Here is a 27,211-nt window from a genome sequence, read left to right on the forward strand (position 1 = left end):
CGTCAAAGCTGCATCGAGTTGCAGCCTGTGTTATCCCAGAGTACATAACACAACAATACTCTTTTGATTGTCTGATCATTGGTAATTGCCATGGTATAATCCTATTATCTATGAGAAGGAAATGCTGATAAAGTTGGATGAAGTAAAGTCAGAGGAGGCATGCGTGGAGCGTAAGTACCAGTTGGACCAGTTGGGTCCGAAGGTGTGTTTCTCTGATGCAAATTCTCCAAGTGTATGGCATCAATGTAGTTTTCTGCATGAGTGATCTTTTAAAATGCTGACATAATTGTATCTACATATAAGACACACTATGAAGAATGAATTATTTGTAACTCATCTACCTACTATTCAATAATTTAAATAGAATCAGCTGCAGACAAGTACTTACTATCCAAGTACTTTCACAACCATTTCATCGAAATGTTACAACTAAAATGATGTTATTATTATCTCCCGTATATTGTGTACTATAGGATACCTCTATAAATCTCTGTGAAATGCTCACAGGATGTAAATAATTGCAAATTAATCAGGGGAAGCCAGGGTTCAGGCAGTTTACTGACTCAGTCAAACTATTGGCGGACAACGATTACCAGTATGTTTCTCATTTATAGTCTCTGCTTACTTGTTAGATACACATACAAAGAGTGGCTTTAAAAAAAAAAGATTTTGTTGACCAAATAATACCGATTAGTTGTCTTGACGCAGATGGTGTAATAATAGATGTGAGCTACCGATGAGTTTAGTTTGATTTCAACATCAGAAACTTTATATCCTGGCTCAGATATCACAATGATCAGCTAATTCATTTTGTCTCAATAATCGAAACCCGACCTTATCAACACTGACTGCTCACTTGTGCCTTCATGTGGCAGCCAACATTTCTGACCTTTGGGATTTTCTTATGTTAACATGAAAATAGTGAGCAGATCAATGTTTTTTTTTCCAATAGGCTCAGGATGACTTGGTTGGGTCGGTGAAAAACCATGTTGTTTTGAGAGCGCACTGGCATGTTTCTCAAAAATGGGTGTACAGAAAGCAACAAGAACTTGAAGGACTAAGGTACATGAATTAATATTTCTGCCACACCTCTATCTTAATGGAGCATTAGTGGAATGATTGTGAAATGGTGCAGACATATCAAACGATTTATTAATTTTCCTCACCCAGTACATAAAGGTAACAGAAGAAACAAAGCTTCATTGCTTCATGAACAAGGAGCATATGATAAACCTGTGGCTGTAATGTGTAGTTTCATAACCAATGGTCTGTCAGTCATAAATTGCAAATGCAGAAATTAAACATGTGCATTTCACCTGTTTTGGGAATTTGTTATATAATTAGAAATTTGCAACACGCACACTATATATTTGTATAAATATTATTTTTTACATATACTGGCATATATTTCCTGCAAACCCATAGTGACTTCAGTATCTGTTGTCCTTCATAAATACTGCCCCATACTGCCTTCTGCAAAGATTTTAATACTGAAGCAGTCCCTGTCCAAATGCAGCAAGAACTGGATGCCATTCAGGCTTGGACTGATAAGTGGCAAATTCATTTGCACCACACAAGTAACAGACAATGACCATCTCCAAAAGGTGAATCTAACCATTATTATTATCTCCCCTCGACATTACCATCATTGAATCCCTTACTATCAACATCCTGGGGGGCTACCAATGACCAGAAACTGAACTGGAACAGCCATATTGATACTGTGACGACAAGAGCGGGTCAGGGAACTGGGATATCTGAAGTGAGTAACTCACATCCCGGGTGGGATTCTCTGCCAGCAGGATTCTCCGTTTTGCCGGCACCCGGGGTTTCCCGACGGCGTGGGGCTGCCTCACAATGGGGAACCCCATTGACCGGCCGTCGTAACGGAGAATCCCGCCGGTGGATCGGGGCAGAATCGTGGGGCGGCGGGGCGGAGAATCCAGCCCCCTAACTCCCCAAAACCTGTCCACCATCTATCTACAGGGCAAAAGTCAGGAATGTGACAGAATACTCTTGTAGTAAACTGGCTCCACCAGTTAAGCACAAACTACAAATGTTTATTTTTACAACATGCTATTTTCAGGGTAGTGCAACCTCGATGCTGCCAATCGCCCCTTAACACAGCCGGCTACTCTATCCCTCCCCCCTCTAAATTCGTTAACATATAAATTCCTTAAGGGGGAGGGGAAGCAGCCCTAAGTCGTGGTCCACATAGGTACCAACGACATAGGTAGGAAAAGGGATAGGGATGTAGGCAGGAATTCAGGGAGCTAGGGTGGAAACTTAGATCTAGGACAAACAGAGTTATTATCTCTGGGTTGTTACCCGTGCCACGTGCTAGCGAGATGAGGAATAGGGAGAGAGAGGAGTTGAACACGTGGTTACAGGGATGGTGCAGGCGGGAGGGTTTCAGATTTCTGGATAATTGGGGCTCATTCTGGGGTCGGTGGGACCTCCACAAAAGGGATGGTCTACACCTGGACCAGAGGGGTACCAATATCCTGGGGGGGGGGGGGGGGGGGGGGGGGGAATTTGCTAATGCTCTTCGGGAGGGTTTAAATGAGTTCAGCAGAGGCTTGGGAACCTGAATTGTAGCTCCAGTATACAGGAGGTTGAGAGTAGTGAGGTCATGAGTAAGGTTTCAAAGTTGCAGGAGTGTACCGGCAGGCAGGAAGGTGGTTTAAAGTGTGTCTTCTTCAATGCCAGGAGCATCCGGAATAAGGTGGGTGAACGTGCGGCATGGGTTGGTACCTGGGACTTCGATGTGGCCATTTCGGAGACATGGATAGAGCAGGGACAGAATGGTTGTTGCAGGTGCAGGGTTTAGATATTTCAGTAAGCTCAGGGAGGTGGTAAAAGAGGGGGAGGGGCGGCATTGTTAGTCAAGGACAGTATTACGGTGGCAGAAAGGACATTTGATGAGGACTCGTCTACTGAGGTAGTATGGGCTGAGGTTAGAAACAGGAAGGGACAGTCACCCTCTTAGGGGTTTTCTATAGGCCTCCGAAAAGTTCCAGAGATGTAGAGGAAAGGATTGTAAAGATGATTCTGGATAGGAGCGAAAACAACAGGGTAGTTGTTATGGGGGACTTTAACTTTCCAAATATTGACTGGAAACGCTATAGTTCGAGTGCTTTAGATGGGTCTGTTTTTGTCCAATGTGTGCAGGAGGGTTTCCTGACATAGTATGTAGATAGGCCAACGAGAGGCAAGGCCATATTGGATTTGGTACTGGGTAATGATCCAGGACAGGTGTTAGATTTGGAGGTAGGTGAGCACTTTGGAGATAGTGACCACAATTCGATTACGTTTACTTTAGTGATAGAAAGGGATAGGTATATACCGCAGGGCAAGAGTTATATCTGGGGGAAAGGCAATTATGATGCGATGAGGCAAGACTTAGGATGCATCGTGTGGAGAGGAAAACTGCAGGGGATGGGCACAATGGAAATGTGGAGCTTGTTCAAGGAACAGCTACTGCGTGTCCTTGATAAGTATGTACCTGTCAGGCAGAGAGGAAGTGGTCGAGCGAGGGAACCGTGGTTTACTAAAGCAGTCGAAACACCTGTCAAGAGGAAGAAGGAGGCTTATGTAAAGATGAGACATGAAGGTTCAGTTAGGGTGCTCGAGAGTTACAAGTTAGCTAGGAAGGACCTAAAGAGAGAGCTAAGAAGAGCCAGGAGGGGACATGAGAAGTCTTTGGCAGGTAGGATCAAGGATAACCCTAAAGCTTTCTGTAGATATGTCAGTAATAAAAGAATAACTAGGGTAAGAGTAGGGCCAGTCAAGGACAGTAGTGGGAAGTTGTGCGTGGAGTCCGAGGAGATAGGAGAGGTGCTAAATGAATATTTTTTGTCAGTATTCACACAGGAAAAAGACAATGTTGTTGAGGAGAATACTGAGATTCAGGCTACTAGACTAGAAGGGCTTCAGGTTCATAAGGTGGAGGTGTTAGCAATTCTGGAAAGTGTGAAAATAGTTAAGTCCCCTGGGCCGGATGGGATTTATCCTAGGATTCTCTGGGAAGCTAGGGAGGAGATTGCTGAGCCTTTGGCTTTGATCTTTAAGTCATCTTTGTCTACAGGAATAGTGCCAGAAGACTGGAGGATAGCAAATGTTGTCCTCTTATTCAAGAAGGGGAGTAGAGACAACCCCGGTAACTATAGACCAGTGAGCCTTACTTCTGTTGTGGGAAAAATCTTGGAAAGGTTTATAAGAGATAGGATGTATAATCATCTGGAAAGGAATAATTTGATTAGAGATAGTCAACACGGTTTTGTGAAGGGTAGGTCGTGCCTCACAAACCTTATAGAGTTCTTTGAGAAGGTGACCAAACAGGTGGATGAGGGTAAAGCAGTTGATGTGGTGTATATGGATTTCAGTAAAGCGTTTGATAAGGTTCCCCACGGTGGGCTACTGCAGAAAATACGGAGGCATGGGATTCAGGGTGATTTAGCAGTTTGGATCAGAAATTGGCTACTGGAAGAAGACAAAGGGTGGTGGTTGATGGGAAATGTTCAGACTGGAGTCCAGTTACTAGTGGTGTACCACAAGGATCTGTTTTGGGGCCACTGTTGTTTGTCATTTTTATAAATGACCTGGAGGAGGGCGTAGAAGGATGGGTGAGTAAATTTGCAGATGACACTAAAGTCGGTGTAGTTGTGGACAGTGCGGAAGGCTGTTACAAGTTACAGAGGGACTGGGCTGAGAGGTGACAAATGGAGTTTAATGCAGAAAAGTGTGAGGTGATTCATTTTGGTAGGAATAACAGGAAGACACAGTACTGGGCTAATGGTAAGATTCTTGGCAGTGTGAATGAGCAGAGAGATCTAGATGTCCATGTACATAGATCCCTGAAAGTTGCCACCCAGGTTGAGACTTTCAGTCGGAACAATACTCTTGCCTGTCAAAGGCTGATTGGTCATTTCACTTATCGAGCAGCTGGCAACAACGAATCAGGCCGTAACACTGGCTCCTGCGATGCCTCTTGTCCAAGCAGATGGTCCGCATCTTTCCTTACAATCCTGTCTTGTACACTCGCTGTCTTGGCCAAAATAGTTCCCAGAACCCAGCTTGGGCTATTCTCGAAATTTCTCACATAAACGGGTCATCTATTTCGTATGATTCTGTATCTTTAGTTGAATCGTGGTTCCTCTTTCGTTTCGATGTCTCCCCTCTACCCTCCCCACTACATTTGAGAATACTAGGCTTAGCCTGGTCCTTAAATGTTGACCCATCAATTATTCTGCTGGAGATAGACCCATGGCTGAATGTGGAGTGGTCCTGTATGCTAGGAGGAACCAAACTACTTCTGTTTTCAAAGATGTAGCTGTTTTTTTTAAAGCCGGCCTTGAAAGTATGAACTGCCCGTTCAGCCAGTCCGTTGAATGACGTATGACACGGCGCAGTTGCAAAGTACTTCTTCCCATTGGAAGGCATGAACTTTGAAATTTGGCACTTGTAAAAGTGGCACCATTATCTGATATGAGGACGTTATGGAGTGCAAAGATCTGGCGAAGCTTCTTGACTGTGGCATGCGTGGTTGTGGAACTTAACTAAGATACTTCCAGCCACTTGGAGTAGGCGCCTACCAATAGTCGAAACATCTTGCCAAATAAATAGTCTTAAAAAATCTATGTGGACTGGCACCCATGGCTGACCTGGCCATTCCCAATGTTGCCAAGGGACTGTAACAGATAACCTTTGCTGAACTAGCACTGATTGCAGTGCTTCACTAATCTCTCAATATTAGCGTTGATGCTTAGCCACCAAACAAAGCTTCTTTGCAAGCATCTTTATTGTATGATTCTGAAAGGAACCCTCTCCTGCACAGGGACAATTACTCTCACTCCCCATAGGATGGTGCCACCCTCACTGCCTAGCTTGTCTTTCCTAATGTGGTCTGGCTTCATGGCTTCGGAAATCCTCCCATTCTGCCAACCTACTATTATTTTGCATCTGATCTTTGACAACATCTAATTCACAATTTTATTTGTTTTGCTGCCGCTGGTAAAGTGCCCAGAGAATTCATTACCATCATGATTTCATGTGGTTATAAGGGATTATATCAGTACACACACTTGCCTTTTGGTGTTTCATCAGCTTGCGCCATATTTCAAAGAACCATGAGAAGTTTATTATCGGGCTTGCCGCGTGTCATTGTACATTTGGAGGACATATTGATTACTGATGCTACTGAAGAAGAACACTTGGATAATCTTTTTTTTTTAAAATATTTTTATTAGGGTATTTGCAAGTTTTTATAATAGTGGATAATCTTGAAGTACGGAGAAGATTTGAGGGGTGGGAGTTTGCCTAAAAAGAAAAAAAATTATATTCTGGGCCAGCAAAGTAGTTATCTCGGATACTGTGTGGATGCCCAGGGATTGCATCTTACAGAGTACAAAGTAAGTGCAATAAAGGGAGTGCCGGCCCCTACAAATGGCTTGCAGCTTAAATCATTCCTGAGGATGTTCAATTATTACATGCATTTTCTTCCAAATCTGTGAACACTATTAGTGGCACAATGGCACATGATTAGCACTGCTGCCGCATAGCGGCATGGTCCCAGGTTCAATTCCGGCCTGCAGATGTGAACGGTTTTATCTGGTTTTAACCACAGGTACTATAGGTACAGGTACAGTGAAAAGTATTTTTCTGCGAGCAGCTCAACAGATCATTAAGTACATGAGAAGAAAAGGGAATAAAAGAAAATACATAATAGGGCAACACAACATATACAATGTAACTACATAAGCACTGGCATCGGATGAAGCATACAGGGTGTAGTGTTAATGAGGTCAGTCCATAAGAGGGTCATTTAGGAGTCTGGTGACAGTGGGGAAGAAGCTTTTTTTGAGTCTGTTCGTGCGTGTTCTCAGACTTCTGTATCTACTGCCCGATGGAAGAAGTTGGAAGAGTGAGTAAGCCGGGTGGGAGGGATCTTTGATTATGCTGCTCACTTTCCCCAGGCAGTGGGAGGTGTGGATGGAGTCAATGGATGGGAGGCAGGTCCGTGTGATGGACTGGGCGGTGTTCACGACTCTCTGAAGTTTCTTGCGGCCGAGCAGATGCCATACCAGGCTGTGATGCAGCCCGATAGGATGCTTTCTATGGTGCATCTGTAAAAGTTGGTAAGGGTTAATGTGGACATGGCAAATTTCCTTAGTTTCCTGAGGAAGTATAGGCGCTGTTGTGCTTTCTTGGTGGTAGCGCCGACGTGGGTGGACCAGGACAGATTTTTGGAGATGTGCACCCCTAGGAGTTTGAAACTGCTAACCATCTCCACCTCGGCCCCATTGATGCTGACAGGCGTGTGTACAGTACTTTGCTTCCTGAAGTCAATTACCAGCTCTTTAGTTTTGTGGGCATTGAGGGAGAGATTGTTGTCGCTACACCACTGCACTAGATTCTCTATCTCCCTCCTGTATTCGGACTCGTCGTTATTCGAGATCCGGTCCACTATGGTCGTATCGTCAGCAAATTTGTAGATGGAGTTGGAATCAAGTTTTGCCACGCAGTCGTGTGTGTACAGGGAGTAGAGTAGGGGGCTAAGTACGCAGCCTTGCGGGGCGCTGGTGTTGAGGACTATTGTGGAGGAGGTGTTGTTGTTCATTCTTACTGATTGTGGTCTGTTGGTCAGAAAATCGAGGATCCAGTTTCAGAGTGGGGAGCCAAGTCCTAGGTTTTGGAGCTTTGATATGAGCTTGGCTGGGATTATGGTGTTGAAGGTGGAGCTAAAGTCACTAAATAGGAGTCGAGGCTGATTCTGAGGAGAGGTTTACGAGGGCCCCTAACAGGAAACTGTTGAAGGGGGTTAATGCAGCAAGGATGGCTTTAGACTCCTTATTGTTGCAGCAGGCCAAGAGAAGCTTGAAGTTTGCAAGGTACAAACTGTATGAGTTCGGAAATAAGCCAAATAGGTACTTGGCCTATCTGACTAATATGAAGGCAGACGTTCAGGCAAAAACCTCCGTGTGACTTTGGGGAATGGGAGGCTAATGAAGACGGAGGGAATTAATAATATTAGTGTCACAAGTAGGCTTACATTAACACTTCAATGAAGTTACTGTGAAAAATCTCCTGGTCGCCACACTCTGGCGCCTGTTCGTGTACATTGAGGGAGAATTCAGAATGTCCAATTTACCTATCAAGCATTATGAATGGTGCATTTAGGGATTTATATGCCGAGTTATACAGATCAGATCAGTTTGGTGATGTGATGGTGGGTATGGGAGTTTTCCTCTCTCTTTGGACTCCCTGTGGCTTTGAAGGACCAGTGCTTGGCCTTTAATGCTCCTATTTCTAGAGATTAGGCAGCTGCGAATATTAGGAAGCTTCAACCGGACAAGACGCAGGGGCCAGATGGTTTTGGGTGTGAGTTTCACAGGGAGTTCTAGTATTTCTGATTGAACCATTGGCAGGTATGTATTGTAACTCTTTTGAGCCAGGGTTGTTGCCACTGACACTTTGGGAGGCTAACATCTCCGTACTTTAATGGTTCTGGAGGAGTGTGCCTCTTTTGAGCGTTGACTTGAAATTATTGTCTAAGGTACTGACGAAACGGCTGGAGGGTAACTTCTGATTATTATGCGGGAAGATCAGACTGGTTTTATTAAGGGCAGGTTCTCTAATGGTAATGCTAGGAGATTGTTGAAGTGATTCAGGTTTTTCAGAAATGGGCCCTGGATGTGGAGAACGCCGTTGATTGGGTTGTTTGGAATTATTTGATGTACACGTTGTGGAGATTTGGGCTGGGTGAGGACTATGTTAAATGGATTCAGGTTTTGTACCATAGGCCTGTGGCTGCGGTGCTCACAAAGGGCTTTAGCTCTGAGAATTTGGGGCTCCAGAGGGAGACCAGGAAAGGATGCCCATAACCCTTTGTTATTTGCGCTGGCTATAGAAACTTTGGTGGAGGTTATTTGGCACAACTCCTCAAGTCTGGAGTGTCAGGATAAGCAGCCCAAGATAATGCTTTATGCGAAGGACGTGCTGCTATTTGTGTCGAAGCCGGATGTCTTGGTGCCCATGATCATTCGTGAGATAGATAGATTTAGTGCCTTATTAAAATCAGTTTTACAAAGGGAGAACTGAGGGATAGACCTCACTTTCTAATTCCCCCTTTAGTTCACCCCCGTTGGGGTTTAAGTACCTGGGTATCACAATCACTCCTTGTTTTAGGCAGTTGTATGGGGCCAATTTCCCTCAATGATTTCTTGTATAAGGTGGGACCTGGCTCGTTGGCCATTCCTCCTGGTGGGCAGGATTGCCTTGATTAAAATGAATGTGTTGCCTCGATTGTTGTACCCCCTGCAGATACTGCAGATGCTGCCAATATTGTTGTCAGCTAGAGTGTTAAAGGAGATTAATTGAGCAATTAGTTTGTTCATTTGTAATCAGAAAAAGTTTTGCAATGCCGATCTGGATCTCGCCCAGTGAGATCTACGCTGGGCGCAATGCGACTGTTGAATTATACTTAATAAGACGACTTTACGTCTTGACTCTTCTATTCCCCCAGTGGAAAGAAATCCTGAATTCTGAGGAGCCCAAACAGTTAATCAGCAAGTTTTATGATACCCTGTGTTCTAGGTCTTGCGTTAGTACATTCGGTGCCCTGTAGTCTTGGGAAAAAGGCTTGGGAGCTAACATTTATGAGGAAGCATGGGGTAGTATGTGGAATTATGCCAGTAAAATTTCTGTTTGCAATGAAATGAAGGAGACTCAATTTAACATACTGCCCCACTTACATATCATGCCTAGTCTTAGACACAGGTTTAATCCTGCAGTACCCTCGATGTGCCTAAAGTGTCTGGTAGTCGAAGGTGATTACATATGTTGTTGGAGAGAGCTGGAGAATATCTTTGACAGAACCTTTGTTACTAATTCTAAGGCTCTTCAAAGATCTTCTCCAGCTCTCTGACTACGCCAGGCCAATAGGATTGAATCTTAACATAGGTCCTTATGCAACATATATAATCACCTTTGACTACCAGATGGGAGAACTATTGATACAAATTAAAAAAGACTGTAGTTTCTGTATATCCTGACTTCTGCAGCGCGTAAGAATATCCTATGCTCCTGGATGAGTGAAAAACATCCTTCATTTCAAAATTGGCATAAATTAATTATGGTATGTATTCCTGTGTAATTCCCAACATCTGTGATCCGTTCTAAATCTGCTGCATTCAATAGAGTATGGGACCTCTATCTTAAATTCACAGGCTCCACCTTGTCTGACTTCGTCCTGTTGGATTTTCCATGAGCCATATTGTAGGGTAATTTGTATTATATGTCTTGATCTTGCAATCTGTGAAGGTGCGTACCCTGACCTGTTATCATAAGTTCATAAGATATAGGAGCAAAATTAAGCCATTCGGCCCATTGAACCTGCTCCGCCATCTATTATGGCTGATATGTTCCTCATCTGTTACCTACAATGTTACAGGCCAAGAGCTGGATTGCAAAATCAGCCAGAGCATCTCCTCCTTAGAACACATGACCTAGGAGCGAGAGTCGTCAATTTAGCCTCCAGAGCCTAACACCATCAATGTGATCATGGATGATCCCATCCTGGCCTCAACTCCACTGTTCTGCCCGTTCTCTATAACCCTTCAACCCATTACCAATTAAAAATCTGTCTAACTTGGGGTTTGGTGGGTGGATGGAATCGTTATTGATATGGGGATTGACATATTTGTTACTGATTATTGTTTATTGTTGGTGGGTGTAAATTTGGGAGAAAATGTGAAAAAGGAGAATAAAAATATTTTTTTAAAAAAAATCTGTCCAACTCCTTAAATTTACTCACTGTCCCTGCATCCACCACGCTCTGCATCTTTTTGTATTTATATGGCCTCATTTCCTCCTCCGTCTGTAATCCATTATTAACCTGTTATTGTATTGATCTTGTATCAAAAATGGAGGCACCAGCTCCTTAAATATATTGTTCTAAACTTGTCCTGTCTTGTTTGTTCCTATATTCACAAGAATTCGTGTTCTGAGCTGTACCTGTTTTGCATTATTAATAGCTTTCTTTTTGTTGTTGTTGTTGTGTATTTGTTAAAATTTGAAAACTCTAATTTTTAAAAGGATCATGGAGGGCTTTGGGTGGTAGTGCCCTTTTACTAAATCCACAATCTCTATAAAGAAGCTTGCATTGGACATATTTTAGGCCAGGTCATGGAGTTGGAAAGTATTGTTGAAGCATCCTTGATGAGCTGCTGCAGTGTATCTTGTAGATGGTATACACTGTTGCCACTCGGCATTGGTGGTGGAGGGAGTGAAAGGCTATGGATTAAATTATAGGTTTGGGTCCCACACGTGCTTAACAATATTTCCTACTTCTTCCCCTCCTCAACTACATTTGCTCTGAATAAAAATTCTAATCAATTAACATTCCGCTCCCAATCTTCAGTAGAGGTGTCGACGGGATCCATTCTGCCAAATACAGGAATCTCTGCAACCCTCCTACTTTGCAAGCTTGACTTTGACTAGAGCAGGTTCTCAGCTGATGATTTTGCAAGTGCACATGCTGCTTTTTCTTTTTACCCCATTGCCAAATGTAGCAACTTGGCTCCACCAGATCGGTACAAACAACAAACGTGTTTAAAAAAAAAAAATTTAGTGTACCCAATTCATTTTTTCCCAATTAAGGGGCAATTTAGCATGTTCAAACCACCTAGCCTGCACATCTTTGGGTTGTGGGGGCGAAACCCACGCAAATACAGGGAGAATATGCAAACTCCACACGAACATTGACCTAGAGCCAGGATCGAACCTGGGACCTCGGCGCCGTGAGGCAGCAGGGCTAACTCACTGCGCCACTTGCTGCCCTAACAAATGTTTTTTTATACACCATGCTATTTATAGAGTAATGCAGCCTCAATGTTGCCAGCCTGCCTCCTGGATCAAAACTGAGCAAAAGCTTGCGCTCTGCTCGATGATTCGGTGAGCTAGGTACTGATTGGACAAACCGGTCATATGACCCTTCAGAGGCTCGCCCTTAAAGGGGCCAGCTACTACAACATCCACTTGCCTGGATGAGTGCAGCTCCAACAACACTCAAGAAGCTCAACACCAACAAGACAAAGCGGCCTTTTTGGCACCCCATCCACCATCTTCAACATTCACTCCCTCCACCACCGATGTCCAGTGGCAACAGTGTATACCATCTACAAGATACACTGCAGCAGCTCACCAAGGATGCTTCAACAATACCTTCTAAACCCGTGGCCTGTACCATCTAGAAGGGCATGGGAAGTTGACATATGGGAACACCACCACATGCAAAGTCCCCTCCATGCCTCAGACTGAAGGGACGATCCTTTAAAACTGAGATGAGGAGAAATTTCTTCAGCCAGAGGGTGGTAAATCTGTGGAACTCTTTGCTGTAGAAGGCTGTGGAGGCCAAGGCACTGAGTGTCTTTAAGACAGAGATAGATAGGTTCTTGATTAATAAGGGGATCAAGGGTTATGGGGAGAAGGCAGGTGAATGAGAAACATATCAGTCATGATTGAATGGTAGAGCAGACTCGATGGGCCGAATGGCCTAATTCTGCTCCTATGTCTTATGTTCTTATGTTCCCCGTGTCTGCGTTGGTCTCACCTCCACAACCCAAAGATGTGCAGGGTAGACGAATTGGCCACGCTAAATTGTCGCTTAATTGGAAAAAATAATTGGGTCTTCTAAATTTATTTTAAAAAACTTTCCTCCATCATCTCTGCAGATTCTGGGTCATACTCTTGTTTTGACTCCAGCCCTTGAGGAATTTTTGAGGCAAGAATGATGTTTAGAATATAAAGAATAACAGAGAATGACTAAAAGATTAATCAGGAGAAAGAAATTAGTATATGACAGGAAGCTAGCTAGAAATGTAAAAATGGATAGCAACAGCTTCTACAAGTATCTAAAAAGGGAAAGTGTAAATAAAGTAACTTCCTTCTAGAGAGTGAAAATGGGGAGTTACTAATAAATTATAAAGAAATAGTGGATGAAATGCACAAATATTTTGCTTCTCTCTTCACGACAAAGGATACAAACACATTCCAGTAAAACCTGTAAATAAGGAGGTGGAAAGGAGAGAGGAATTTGGAGAAATTTCAATCACCAGGGAGTGAGTACCTGGCAAAGTATTGGAGCTGCGCCTGAGAAGTCTTTGGGCGCGGTCTTCCCGAGTTCCTGAGCAAGTTCCCGAGCACTCGCTTTTAGCCATGTGTTTCCCGGCACTCGCAGTGCTGGGAAACACATGGCTATTCAACGCGACTTGCTTTGAATAAAGGGCCTAAACGGGGGAACATGTGCTTGAGGCCGCACAAAGCCTCGTTTTTTATATTGGGGAGCTCTGCTCTCCCCACCCCCCCCTCCCCTCCCCTCCCCGACACCCCAACACCCATGCCGGGCAACTGCTTCCCGATCAAGCACACCGGCATAAAATGCCAGTTTGGCGCCTTGGCAGTGCTAACCTGTCGCCTGGCCAGCTGGCAGTGCCATCTGGGCACCTTGGCAGTTCCAGACTGGCACCCAGGTGGCACTGCCAGGATGACAGCCCGGCAGTTCCAGGGTACTCAGGTGGCACCAGCAATGCCAGGGCACCACCCTGCCCTAAGGGCATGCAGCTGGGGGCTTCCGATCACTTGGAGACCCCCATTAGTGCCATTCCGTCTGGTCCCTTTTGTGGAGACCAGTACCAAACGGAGCTTGCCCGAGGTCCCTGAGGTGAAGGGATTGAACCCCAAAACCTCAGGTACCTTAGGAATCTGCATCTTAGAGTGAGGTTTATCTCACCCATTGTAGGCAGGATTCCCCTTGCAATGTCTTGCGAGATTGCGTTGAATCTCACGAAACATTGCGAGCCGGGCAGATCCCGGGAGCGCGGTCTCCCGGCTTTCACCAATGCCGCTGAGGCGAGCTGCTTTACCGGTGCAGCATGGCTGGAAGATCGCGCCCTCTGGGTGCAGATGGACTTCATCCTAAGATCTTAAAAGAGGTGGGTAATGAGATAGTAGATGAGTTGGTGTCAATTTTCCAAAGTTCCCTTGATTCTTGAAAGGTTCCATCAGACTGGAAAGTAGCAAATGTAACCCCTCTATTCAAGAAGTGAGGGAGGCAGGAAACGATAGGCCAGTTAGCTTGACGTCTGTCATGGGGATAGTGTTGGATTCAATTATTAAAGAGGTTATAGCTGGGCACTTAGAAAAAGTCATGGTAATTGGGAAGAATTAGCATGGCTTTCTGAAAGAGAAATTATGTTTAAACAAATTATTTACATTCTTTGAGGGATCTAGGTAACATGTGCAGTGAAGAAAGGGGATCTTATAGACATACTATATTTGGATTTCTAGAATGCATTTGCTAAGGTGCCACATCGAAAATAAAAGCTCATGGTACACGGGGGAAATGGATAAAAGATTGTCTAAATTTGCAGATGACACAAAGATAGGTAGGAAAGTATGTTGTGAAGAAGACATAAGCAGCTTACAGGTGGTTATAGAGAGGTTGAATGAGTGGGAAATAATCTAGCAGATGGAGTAAAATGTGGATTAATGTATAGTTGTTCATTTTGGCAGGAAGAATAAAAAGGTAGAGTATAAACAGGGAACGACTGCAGAATTCTGAGGTGCAGAGGGATCTAAGTGTTCTAGTGCTTGTAGCCACCTGGGTTGGCCACTTCCCGACTTAAAATGGAGATCCGCCCCGAAGGGCGGGAAGCCCCTGGGGATTATAAAGTAGAGCCCCCAAGTTCAAATCGGTCTTCTTGGCAGGGTCACTCAACAATGCGAATCAACCCCTGAGAGTGAACTGCCCTTAAAATGGAGGGCAGCACGATAGTATTGTGGATAGCACAATTGCTTCACAGCTCCAGGGTCCCAGGTTCGATTCCGGCTTGGGTCACTGTCTGTGCGGAGTCTGCACATCCTCCCCGTGTGTGCGTGGGTTTCCTCCGGGTGCTCCGGTTTCCTCCCACAGTCCAAAGCTGTGCAGGTTAGGTGGATTGGCCATGATAAATTGCCCTTAGTGTCCAAAATTACCCTTAGTGTTGGTTGGGGTGACTGGGTTATGGGGATAGGGTGGAGGTGTTGACCTTGGGTAGGGTGCTCTTTCCAAGAGCCAGTGCAGACTCGATGGGCCGAGTGGCCTCCTTCTGCACTGTAAATTCTATGATAATCTATGATCCGCAAAGACTACATGGAAATTCAGCCACCACAGGCAAAAACGAGCAAGTGCAGAAATCCTGTGTATTGGAACTTGCAAAAACCAGACAGCGCTGAAACCAGCAGCCATCTGCATAGTAATGAGCGATTCCCAGGCACAATTGATACACTTAGGTGAATAAGGCCAAGCCAGACTCCTCGGCGCCAGCAGGAGCCAAGACAAAGGAAGGCCAACGGACACTCAGGGACCGCCCCGCGATCAGGGAACAACTCCAGTATTGGAGAAATCGATCCAAGTGATCGGAACGCAGTCCAATCACTTGGAACCAGGTACAGGGTCTGCCCCAAAGGGCGGGAAGCCCCTGGGGACTATAAAGTAGATCCCCCAAGTTCAAATCAGTCTTCTTGGCACGATCACTCAACAACGCGAATCAACCCCTGAGAGTGAACTGCCCAGCTGCCGCACCAACCAAGTAAGTCTCCAGTCAACACTCGCTACGAGATAGGCGCTCCTAGCTACAAGTCCATACCAGCTTTTGAATCCTGCAGACTCAGGACCTGAATGAAAGGCCATTTCTTCCCCTGACCTGGTGGGCCAATTCCGAAGCTAAGTATAGGCCTTTTAGTGATAGAAATAGTCTAGAAAGTAGAGTTATATGCATAAGTAGTGACTTACTGTATATAATAAATGTGTTTTGATTTGATTCTTACTAATTGGTGTGTTGAGTTATTGAACTTGAACCTCGTGGCGGTATCATAAAGATACCTGGCGACTCTAGAGCAAAGGTTAAACAAACAGAGCAAATTATGAATTAAGAGCCAAACAAAAGTTAGCAACATGCTTGAGTCACAAAAAGCTAGAAAGGAGGTACAGCACATAATCAAGAAGGCTAATGGAATGTGATATATTATTACGAGGGGAATTGAACATAAAAATAAGGGTTTTATGCTTCAGATATACAAGTCATTGGTGAGACCACATATCGAATATCGTATGCAGTTTAAGTCCCCTTATTTAAGGAAGGATGTAAATGCATTGGAGATGGTACAGAGGAGATTTACGAGATTGATACCTGGAATGTGCAGATTCTCTTATGGGGAAAGTTTAGACTTGTTTCCACTGAAGTTTAGAAGAGTGAGGAATAGCTTGATTGAAATATATAAGATCCTGAACAGTATTGACAAGGTGGATGTGGGAAGGATGTTTCCTCTTGTGGGTGAGTCCAGAACTAGAGAGCACTGTTTTAAAATTAGATGTCACCTTTGTCAGACAGGGATGAGGAGAATTATTTTCTCTCGGAGGGTTTTGCAACTTTGGAACTATCTACTTCAGAAGGCAATGGAGGCGGGGTCATTGAATATTTTTAAGGCAGAGGTAAATAGATAGTGGGGTTAGGGGTTATGGGGAGAAGGCAGGAGAATGGGGATGAGAAACATATCAGCCATGATTGAATGGCGGAGCAGACTCGATGGGATGAATGGCCTAATTCTGCTCCTATGTCTTATGTTCTTATGATCTTATAGAGTGCTATTAGGCAAGGGAATCACACATTATCGGGGGTAGATGGGAATGTGGAACTCGAAACTCAAACAAATCAGCAATGATCTTATTTAATGGGGGGGGGGGGCGAATGGCTACTTCTGCTCTTATTCCATATGTCTGTATGTTTTGTAGTTGGGGCAATAATTCTTTTAAAAAGCCTCTTTAAAAACTATTCTTGAGAATTCCTAATTCTCTTGCGATTGATCCAGTCTTTGTCATTCTGTTTGTTTAGATTTTCGACCAATAGCTAGTCATTTATAACTTATTTAGTTTAAAGGCTATCATATTTAGTTTAAAGACTGTCATATTATTTCAAGTTGCTATATAGATGGTTTACTCCACATTCAATATCTAGCAAAGCTCGACACAAAACTTAGAATGCAAAACGCTTCGCTTGCTGGAAAACAGAAACAAAAGCAAAATGCGCTCAAGTCAATCAGAGAGGAAGGGTTTACACCTGAAATATCATCAACGTAATACTGCTCTTTTTCTGAAAGCAGTGACTGTCTGGCACATCCTTTGCTGAGAATCTGAAATGATGCTGAGTCTGCAGAGACAGTAGGCAACTTTGCCAGAGAAAACCACTTTAAGCCTACAAGGAAGCGATACCAAAACGAAACCCTGAAGTTCAGAAAGACATTAACTAGAAGTCATCCCAGTGCATCAAAGATACTTGTCCTTTTATTTTTAATTTCTTTCCCTTTCCACCACATTTTCCCCTATGTGTTGTTTGTCTGTGTGTGTGTGTGTGTGTGTGTGAGGGGGGGGGGGGGGGGGGGGGGAAAGTTAGGAGGAGGGCTTGGGAATGGGGTAGTAGGTAGTCAGTTACATTTTCTGTCTGCTAAATTATGATACCGTACATAATAAAAAGTTACTTGTATTTTAAGGATACAAACCTGGTGGCTGTAGTTTATTGGGATCAACCTCAAAATACCTCGGGTATTTTAAATAAAATCTAATCTTGCTTGTTTTGTGACTCCGGGTCAAATGGGGCTGGAATTGACTGCGCACTAGCCCAGGGTGTTGTGACACTGGAGACCAGGATGTTCAGGGATCTGCGGCAGTGAATTGTACTGTTTATATTTTTCAGAATTATGTATCGTGATAGGTGATGAATCATGTTTCCATTTACATCTGACAGCTACAAACCACTGATTAGATCTGGCAATATTATTAAGGTACCAGTCCAGTCCCCAACAGTGGATACTGGACCGTAATGTGCGATGTAGTTTGATGTGTTCAATGAGGTAGTCTGATAGGCAGTCTGATAATAATGTGGTGGCAATCTAATCTATGAAATCATCTCCAAAATGCCATAATTTCCAACCAGACTACGGAATTGGTGAAACAGCTACAGAAATTGAGGGCATTGGTACGAGCTACCACCATGCTTGCTTCTTTACAATCCTCAGTTATAATATTTTGGAATTTGGCTCTGCCCACAATGACTGAATCACCTTCAAAATTAAATCTGAAATGAAATCGCAAGATCACAATTGAGGATAAGGGAGACCATTTGATCCATCTCAGTTTTTCCATCCACAATGACCTAAAGTCAACCTCTTGCAATAACCAATTGCTTCTTAAGCAATTGCATTTTCACCTGCATTATTCATTCAGGAATCTATTCCATGTGTACATAGAACATAGAACATAGAACAATACAGCACAGTACAGGCCCTTCGGCCCACGATGTTGCACCGAAACAAAAGCCATCTAACCTACACTATGCCATTATCATCCATATGTTTATCCAATAAACTTTTAAATACCCTCAATGTTGGCGCGTTCACTACTGTAGCAGGTAGGGCATTCCACGGCCTCACTACTCTTTGCGTAAAGAACCTACCTCTGACCTCTGTCCTATATCTATTACCCCTCAGTTTAAAGTTATGTCCCCTCGTGCCAGCCATTTCCATCCACGGGAGAAGGCTCTCACTGTCCACCCTATCTAACCCCCTGATCATTTTGTATGCCTCTATTAAGTCTCCTCTTAACCTTCTTCTCTCCAACGAAAACAACCTCAAGTCCATCAGCCTTTCCTCATAAGATTTTCCCTCCATACCAGGCAACATCCTGGTAAATCTCCTCTGCACCCGCTCCAAAGCCTCCACGTCCTTCCTATAATGCGGTGACCAGAACTGTACGCAATACTCCAAATGCGGCCGTACCAGAGTTCTGTACAGCTGCAACATGACCTCCCGACTCCGGAACTCAATCCCTCTACCAATAAAGGCCAACACTCCATAGGCCTTCTTCACAACCCTATCAACCTGGGTGGCAACTTTCAGGGATCTATGTACATGGACACCTAGATCCCTCTGCTCATCCACACTTCCAAGAACTTTACCATTAGCCAAATATTCCGCATTCCTGTTATTCCTTCCAAAGTGAATCACCTCACACTTCTCTACATTAAACTCCATTTGCCACATCTCAGCCCAGCTCTGCAGCTTACCTATATCCCTCTATAACCTGCTACATCCTTCCACACTATCGACAACACCACCGACTTTAGTATCGTCTGCAAATTTACTCACCCACCCTTCTGCGCCTTCCTCTAGGTCATTGATAAAAATGACAAACAGCAACGGCCCCAGAACAGATCCTTGTGGTACTCCACTTGTGACTGTACTCCATTCTGAACATTTCCCATCAACCACCACCCTCTGTCTTCTTTCAGCTCGCCAATTTCTGATCCACATCTCGAAATCACCCTCAATCCCCAGCCTCCGTATTTTCTGCAATAGCCTACCGTGGGGAACCTTATCAAACGCTTTGTTGAAATCCATATACACCACATCAACTGCTCTACCCTCATCTACCTGTTCAGTCACCTTCTCAAAGAACTCAATAAGGTTTGTGAGGCATGACCTACCCTTCACAAAGCCATGCTGACTATCCCTGATCATATTATTCCTATCTAGATGATTATAAATCTTGTCTCTTATAATCCCCTCCAAGACTTTACCCACTACAGCCTTTCCTCATAAGATTTTCCCTCCATACCAGGCAACATCCTGGTAAATCTCCTCTGCACCCGCTCCAAAGCCTCCACGTGAGACTTTACCCACTACAGACGTGAGGCTCACCGGTCTATAGTTGCCGGGGTTGTCTCTGCTCCCCTTTTTGAACAAAGGGACCACATTTGCTGTCCTCCAGTCCTCTGGCACTATTCCTGTAGCCAATGATGACATAAAAATCAAAGCCAAAGGTCCAGCAATCTCTTCCCTGGCCTCCTAGAAAATCCTAGGATAAATCCCATCAGGTCCCGGGGACTTATCTATTTTCAGCCTGTCCAGAATTGCCAACACCTCTTCCCTACGTACCTCAATGCCATCTATTCTATTAGCCTGGGGCTCAGCATTCTCCTCCACAACATTATCTTTTTCCTGAGTGAATACTGATGAAAAATATTCATTTACTATCTCGCCTATCTCTTCAGACTCCACACACAATTTCCCATCCCTGTCCTTGACTGGTCCTACTCTTTCCCTAGTCATTCGCTTATTCCTGACATACCTATAGAAAGCTTTTGGGTTTTCCTTGATCCTTCCTGCCAAATACTTCTCATGTCCCCTCCTTGCTCGTCTTAGCTCTCTCTTTAGATCCTTCCTCGCTACCTTGTAACTATCCATCGCCCCAACTGAAACTTCACACCTCATCTTCACATAGGCCTCCTTCTTCCTCTTAACAAGAGATTCCACTTCCTTGGTAAACCACGGTTCCCTCGCTCGACGCCTTCCTCCCTGCCTGACCGGTACATACTTATCAAGAACACGCAGTAGCTGATCCTTGAACAAGCCCCACTTATCCAGTGTGCCCAACACTTGCAGCCTACTTCTCCACCTTATCCCCCCCAAGTCACGTCTAATGGCATCATAATTGCCCTTCCCCCAGCTATAACTCTTGCCCTGCGGTGTATACTTATCCCTTTCCATCATTAACGTAAACGTCACCGAATTGTGGTCACTGTCCCCAAAGTGCTCTCCTACCTCCAAATCCAACACCTGGCCTGGTTCATTACCCAAAACCAAATCCAACCTGGCCTCGCCTCTTGTTGGCCTGTCAACATATTGTTTCAGGAAACCTTCCTGCACACACTGTACAAAAAATGACCCATCTATTGTACTCGAACTATATCTTTTCCAGTCAATATTTGGAAAGTTAAAGTCTCCCATAATAACTACCCTGTTACTTTCGCTCTTAGCCAGAATCATCTTCGCCATCCTTTCCTCTACATCCCTAGAACTATTAGGAGGCCTATAAAAAACTCCCAACAGGGTGACCTCTCCTTTCCTGTTTCTAACTTCAGCCCATACTACCTCGGAAGAAGAGTCCCCATCTAGCATCCTCTCCGCCACCGTAATACTGCTCTTGACTAGCAGCGCCACACCTCCCCCTCTTTTGCCTCCTTCTCTGAGCTTACTAAAACACCTAAACCCCGGAACCTGCAACATCCATTCCTGTCCCTGCTCTATCCATGTCTCCGAAATGGCCACAACATCGAAGTCCCAGGTACCAACCCATGCTGCCAGTTCCCCTACCTTGTTTCGTGTGTAGCTCACTCTTTATGCTAAGATATATAAAATTGTAGAAATATATGGCACAGAAGGAGGTAATTTGGCCAGTTGTGTCTGTGCTGGCCGTAGAATAGCTATGCACCCTAATCCCAGTTTCCAGCTCTTGGTCTATTGCCTTTTAGGTTCTGGCATCTCAAATGCATATTCAAGTTTTAAAAAATTCTATCTGCGTTTTTTACCTCTCTCATACTTTCAAGCTGTGAGTTCCAGAGCCCTTTTCTCCACCCTTGGGGTAAAAGAAATTTCTCAACTCCTCTCTTATTAGTCATTAAAGTATTGGTGATTTCTCTTGCTGCTAAAGTAAATAGGTCCTTTGTATCTAATTCTCTCATAATTCTAGACAGATCAATTAAATCTCCCCTTTGCCACAGCCCCAATTGATAGTTTTACTCCTGGTCTATCCACGCCCTTTTCCAAGGTCATGCTAAATCTAACTGAGTTACTATCGCTACCACCAAAATGTTCTCTCTTTGACACCCCTTCCACTTACACATCTTTGTTTCCTAAAAGTCAATCAAAACTGGCACCTTCTCTTGTTGGACTTGCTACGTACTGGCTAAAAAAGAGTCTCCTGAATATCTTTTAAAAATTCTGTGCCCTGTATACCATTTGCATTGACTTTATCCAATTAATTTTAGGATAGTTGAAGCTGTTTAGCCCTGTTGTTTTTGCACTCGTCTGAAATATGCCATCTTGTTATCAGTCCTAAATTTCCCTTCTGCTAGCTTGAATTTGGCAAATAAAATCGCAATTTCACGGAATAGAAACTAAAGGGCACAAAACAAGTTGCTCAATGGTTATTAGAATTTAAGTGATTTCCGTTTAAAATTATTTAGCATTTTTAGCATTGGTTTATTTAGTCTGCAGCATGTATTAGTCATCGGTTTTTAAACAGTTTCTTTATACAAATGAATCAGGGAAGGAGAAGAAGGTGAAACAGATGGAAAGGAATTGCAGAGGCACACACAGGAACAACAAAAAAAGGAGTCCCTCTTCCTAAAGGAGGTAAGATCTAAACATCTTTTGACTGCGCCTGATCGACACAATTGTTGAAGACAGCATGAAATATTAGAGATACAAATTACAAGAAGGATTTATTTTAAAGTTAATGCATTCCTACCACACAGTCATGTGGCTCAGAGATGTTGACACCATTCCGTGCCGGAACGAGCTGATAAACTATTTTGGATGGTTAAATATTGCATAACCTTTCTGTCTTAATTAGACCTTGCATTTGAATTGAAATTAATGGAAAAACCTGACCTCAAAACAAGTTTGCATTCAATACATAGTCATCTGGTAACTCCATATTCTGGCACTAATTTAGTGCCATTTCATATGCAAAATAAACGTAGTCTTAAAAATTGTAAATGCTGAACATGATTGGCAGCTTGTTAGCCACAGATGAAGAAAAGCTAATGTCTCATTGCTCGTGGCTGTCTGAAATCAGAAGTCTTGGAACTTTGCTGTTTGGAATGTATTTAACATTTCCATAGAAGCAGCATGACCATTAACCTGGCAAAGTCTTTTTAATAAAAGAGGTCTTTTGGACCTGGTGGCTGTACTTTCTATGTAACTGTTGGAAAGTCCCACTTGGTGAAAATGGCAGACTCCGGATCGAAGGGGTGTGGGAGGCCCCCAATTTGTTTGCTCACCTGGAATGTAAGGGGGTTGAATGGCTCAGAGGGGAAGGTCGAGGGTATTTTCTTACCTTAAAAGTTTGAATGCTGATGTTGTTTCTGCAGGAGACTCGTTTGCGGGTCAGAGACCAGACAAGGTTGCAGAAGGAGTGGGTGGGACAAGTTTTTCATTCAGGTGTTTATGATGGGGCCTGGGATGTGGCAATTTTAATCAATGAAAGGGTTCAATTTGCTGCCACTAAGATCTTGGCGGGTCCTTATGGTAGACATGTAATTGTTCGTGGAACCTCGGTGGGCACCAGGGTGGTCCTGGTTAATGTTTATGCTCCAAATAGAGATGATGCGGCTTTTATTAACAAGCTGCTAGCCTCCATTCCTGAATTAATAATAATAATCTTTTATTGTCACAAGCATGACGTTACTGTGAAAAGCCTCTAGTCGCCACATTCCGGCACCTGTTCGGGTAAGCTGTACGGGAATTGAACCTGCGCTGCTGGCCTTGTTCTGCATTACAAACCAGCTGTCTAGCCCACTGAGCTAAACCTGCCCTAAATCCAGATTTAGACTCGCATCTGATAATCTTGGGGGAGTGGGGGGGGGGGGGGGGGGTGCAGATCCCTGGCATTGTTTTTGCCACGCTTTGTGAAATCTAAAGTGATCTTGCGACATGTGCATTTTAGAGTGAAACAGCTAATCTCACGCTAATATGCATTCCCACAATCGACCCAAGGCGGAGACTCTAACCCCCACGCCTTTGAGATCTTGGGCAAGCGCTGTTCAATGCTGGTCTCCACAAATGGGACCAGATGGAATAGCACTACTGGGGGTCTCCCAGGGATCAAAGGCTCCCAGGGTGGCAGCCTGCACTGCTGGTGCCACCAAGGAGGCACTGCCAGCTGGCAGGAGTGCTACCAGGGTGCCAGTGCCAAGGTGCCACCAGCACTGTAAATTCTATGATCTATAAAAGAAAAATGGCAGTTCCAGAATGTTCTATGTGAATACTGTCTATGTTTAAAGTTATGAATAGGTCATACCTTTACTGGGCATGACAAAAGTTTGGCCTCTTTAAGGGAAACCTAAATTTCACTTGAAATAGGAAGAATCATAGAATTTATTTACAGTGCAGAAGGAGGCCATTTGGCCCATTGAGTCTGCCCTTGGAAAGAGCACCCTACCTAACACAACCTCCGCCCTATCCCTGTAACCCCACCTGACCTTTTTTGGACACTAAGGGCAATTTAGCATAACCAATCCAGCTAACCTGCACACTTTTGGACTGTGGGAGGAAACCAGAGCACCCGGAGGACACCCAAGCAGACACGGGAAGAACGTGCAGACTCTGCACAGACAGTGACCCAAGCCAAGAATCGAACCTGGGACCCTAGATCTGTGAAACAACTGTGCTACCGTGCCTGCATTAAAAAGGGATGGCTTCCAATAATCAGTTGACTTTTTCACACCGACTACCTCAAGCCCCCTCAAAGTTTCTCAGAGTGACTGTGGGGCATAAGTAAACCCCCTTGGACAGACCAAGGCAAAAGCCAGTTGTGGAATTCACATATTGCTTGTGTACTGTGAACTGTTCCTTTGTGTGTTATTGGTAAAAGTGCAGTATCTTCTAAAATTGTATTTCAGCTTGTGTGTGTACTGTGTGAATGATGAAGTTTTCGACATTTGGGGTGAATGCCTGAATAAATAATCCTCTATTTAAACCCACAAAGGTTTGCTGCTGATTTTTCAAATTGACCATACTCAGAGGTAAGAAATACACTCATCTTCCTTTTTAAAAAAAATAATCTTTATTGTCACAAGTAGGCTTACATTGCAATAAAGTTACTGTGAAAAGCCCCGAGTCGCCATATTCCGGCGCCTGTTCGGGTACACAGAGGGAGAATTCAGAATGTCCAAATTACCTAACAGCACGTCTTTCGGGACAAGTGGGAGGAAACCGGAGCACCAGGAGAAAACCCACGCAGACACAGGGAGAACGTGCAGACTCCGCATAGACAGTGACCCGGCCAGGATTCAACCTGGGAACCCGGCGCTGTGAAGCAACAGTGCTAACCACTGTGCTACCGTCCCACCCACTGTTTTCAAAAATCAAACTAATTATCGACAGTAAGTAAAGGGAATTACGATTCTGATTCTCTCTCACCCCTGTCCACAAGACTGTCATATTCTCCTCTCTGAATCACACTCGCCAAGCCCCCCCACCCCGCCCCCATAGATTCACTGGGTTTCTGGCTTGCCAAAGCAATAGAATCTTGGTTTCTGTGTTTAGGCATCCAGATAATGATGTGGAAACAAAAAAATGGATGGATTTTTAAAAATTCATTTACGGGATGTGGGCGTAACTGGCTGGGTCAGTGTTTATTCCTTATCCCTAACTGCCCTGCATTTCAGAGGGCATTTGAGAGTCACCACATTTCTGTGGATCAGGAGTCACGTAGAAGCCAGACCAAATAAGGATGGCAGATTTCCTTCCCTAAAGGACATTGATGAACTAGTTGGGTTTTTATGACAATCGTCTCATGGTCATCACTAGACTTTCAATTCCAGATTTTTATTGAATTCAAGTTCTACCATGCTGGGATTTGAAGCCGGGTCCCTAGATCTTGCCCTGGGTCTCCGGATTACTAGTCCAGTGATGATACCACTGCGCCACCGTCTCCCAACATGTCAAAGAGCAATTAAAAAGTGGATTTGATGAAAGAATAAATATTGGCATTGAGACTTTTGGTTATCAGACACAGAATGGGACAGAAAGATACGTTTTAGGGGTGAAATCCTATTTGAGATAGTGAGAAAAAGATGGCAGAGGGTCTGGTCATTGTGAAGGTCAGAGATCATTCACATTTTGTTGAACAAATGGAATTGATAGTTCAATTGTCCTTTTCTTGTTCTGAAATGAGGGCAAGAGGGGTTGTTGCTATTGGCAGAATAGGGAAATTGAATCTGGGTGAAGACCAGGATATTCGGTCATTGTCTTATTGCCCACAGAGGGAGAGTATATTGTGGCATAGTAAAGAGGACATTTCTGAAGCTCTGCTGCAGAAGTGGGTGCCATCTAAACACATACAATGGAGAAAATTAAACTGAGTCAGCAATGACATGAAGGCTGAAGAAAAACATCAATTATGTAGTTTCATAAGTTTTATTGTAAGGTTATAAAATATATCAATGCAAAGTCCATTGCCGAAAAGGTTCAGGAAGAAGAGGAAATAGTGCAGAGGTAAAAGAAAGGTGCAAATGGAAAATGTTGTTGATTAACTTCTTCCTGTGGAAAAGAGAACAGGCATCAGAACCAACACATCATGGGGGAGGCAATGATCCTTTGATTGCTTGAGCCAGAGAGATCAGAATAGAGAGTAGAAGGTCATTATTCTGTAATGAAGCTGTGAAGATGCATGAAGATTCTAGAAACTTACATGATCACTGTTGGGAGTCAGGATGCATATGTCTAAACTTTCCTTTCTGGAGACTTTGTGAGGGATAGAATCCATTGTACATAGTTTGTGGGAGGCGTGGGCTTGGTGACTCATTACATTCTTTTGCATGTCCACAATGATTCAGATCAATTGCTAGTGTTCCAGTTCAGAGTTCTTTACACCCCTGAACTAGTTTTGTATTCTTCCATTCCTAATTCTTTAGGAAATGGAGAATAACTAGTATTAATTAACCAGCACACTTGATTTTGCAAATGCATAGTTATTTACATTTTACAGGCGAGGAGCTATTTAAATCCTTAGCTAGATTTTGCAGAAAGGTGCTTTTAGGTTACCACTAGAAAAAAAAAATCTTTATTTGAAAAAAAGCAGAATGGTGTCATGGCCTATATGTGTACTATTCAACTGGAAACCAAAGAATGCTAAAACTCTGGACTAAAAATTTATTTACATTTAATAGGGTAATCAACAAGATGTAGGTGTATATTTTTAATGCCCATCTCTGGTACTCCAGTGCCTCTGGATAAATCATGTTTGTTGCACAGTGGTATTCTCGGATGTATAGGGCTATACTGAGACACGGTTCGGATTCTAGCTCATAAATCATTGCCACAGGAGCAATTTATCAGTTGCAGAGCTGTCAGATGAAGTATGGTCACACCTTATCACAGCTACCACTAAAGATTAATGATCCACCTTTCCGCAGCTCGCTCGGTTTGAGGAGGAGATCCAAGAAAAAGGGAGGAACGAATGGGTGCATCAGGAGGACACAATTAGGAAACGCAGAGAAGAAAATCAAGACAGATGGAGGAATCTCTATTACATCACATTGAACCAACGCAT

General features: G+C 43.8%; 1 long non-coding RNA gene across 1 annotated transcript; it reads left to right on the forward strand.

The window, feature by feature from the left end:
- Positions 1-963: 963 nt before the first annotated feature.
- Positions 964-27,211, forward strand: LOC140395937 (uncharacterized). The gene is made up of 4 exons (XR_011936407.1): positions 964-1,062; positions 22,200-22,287; positions 24,644-24,680; positions 27,075-27,211. It is a non-coding gene; the product is annotated as an uncharacterized lncRNA (long non-coding RNA).

Source organism: Scyliorhinus torazame, chromosome 19 (genome assembly GCF_047496885.1).
Source record: "Scyliorhinus torazame isolate Kashiwa2021f chromosome 19, sScyTor2.1, whole genome shotgun sequence".
NCBI classification, from domain to species: domain Eukaryota; kingdom Metazoa; phylum Chordata; class Chondrichthyes; order Carcharhiniformes; family Scyliorhinidae; genus Scyliorhinus; species Scyliorhinus torazame.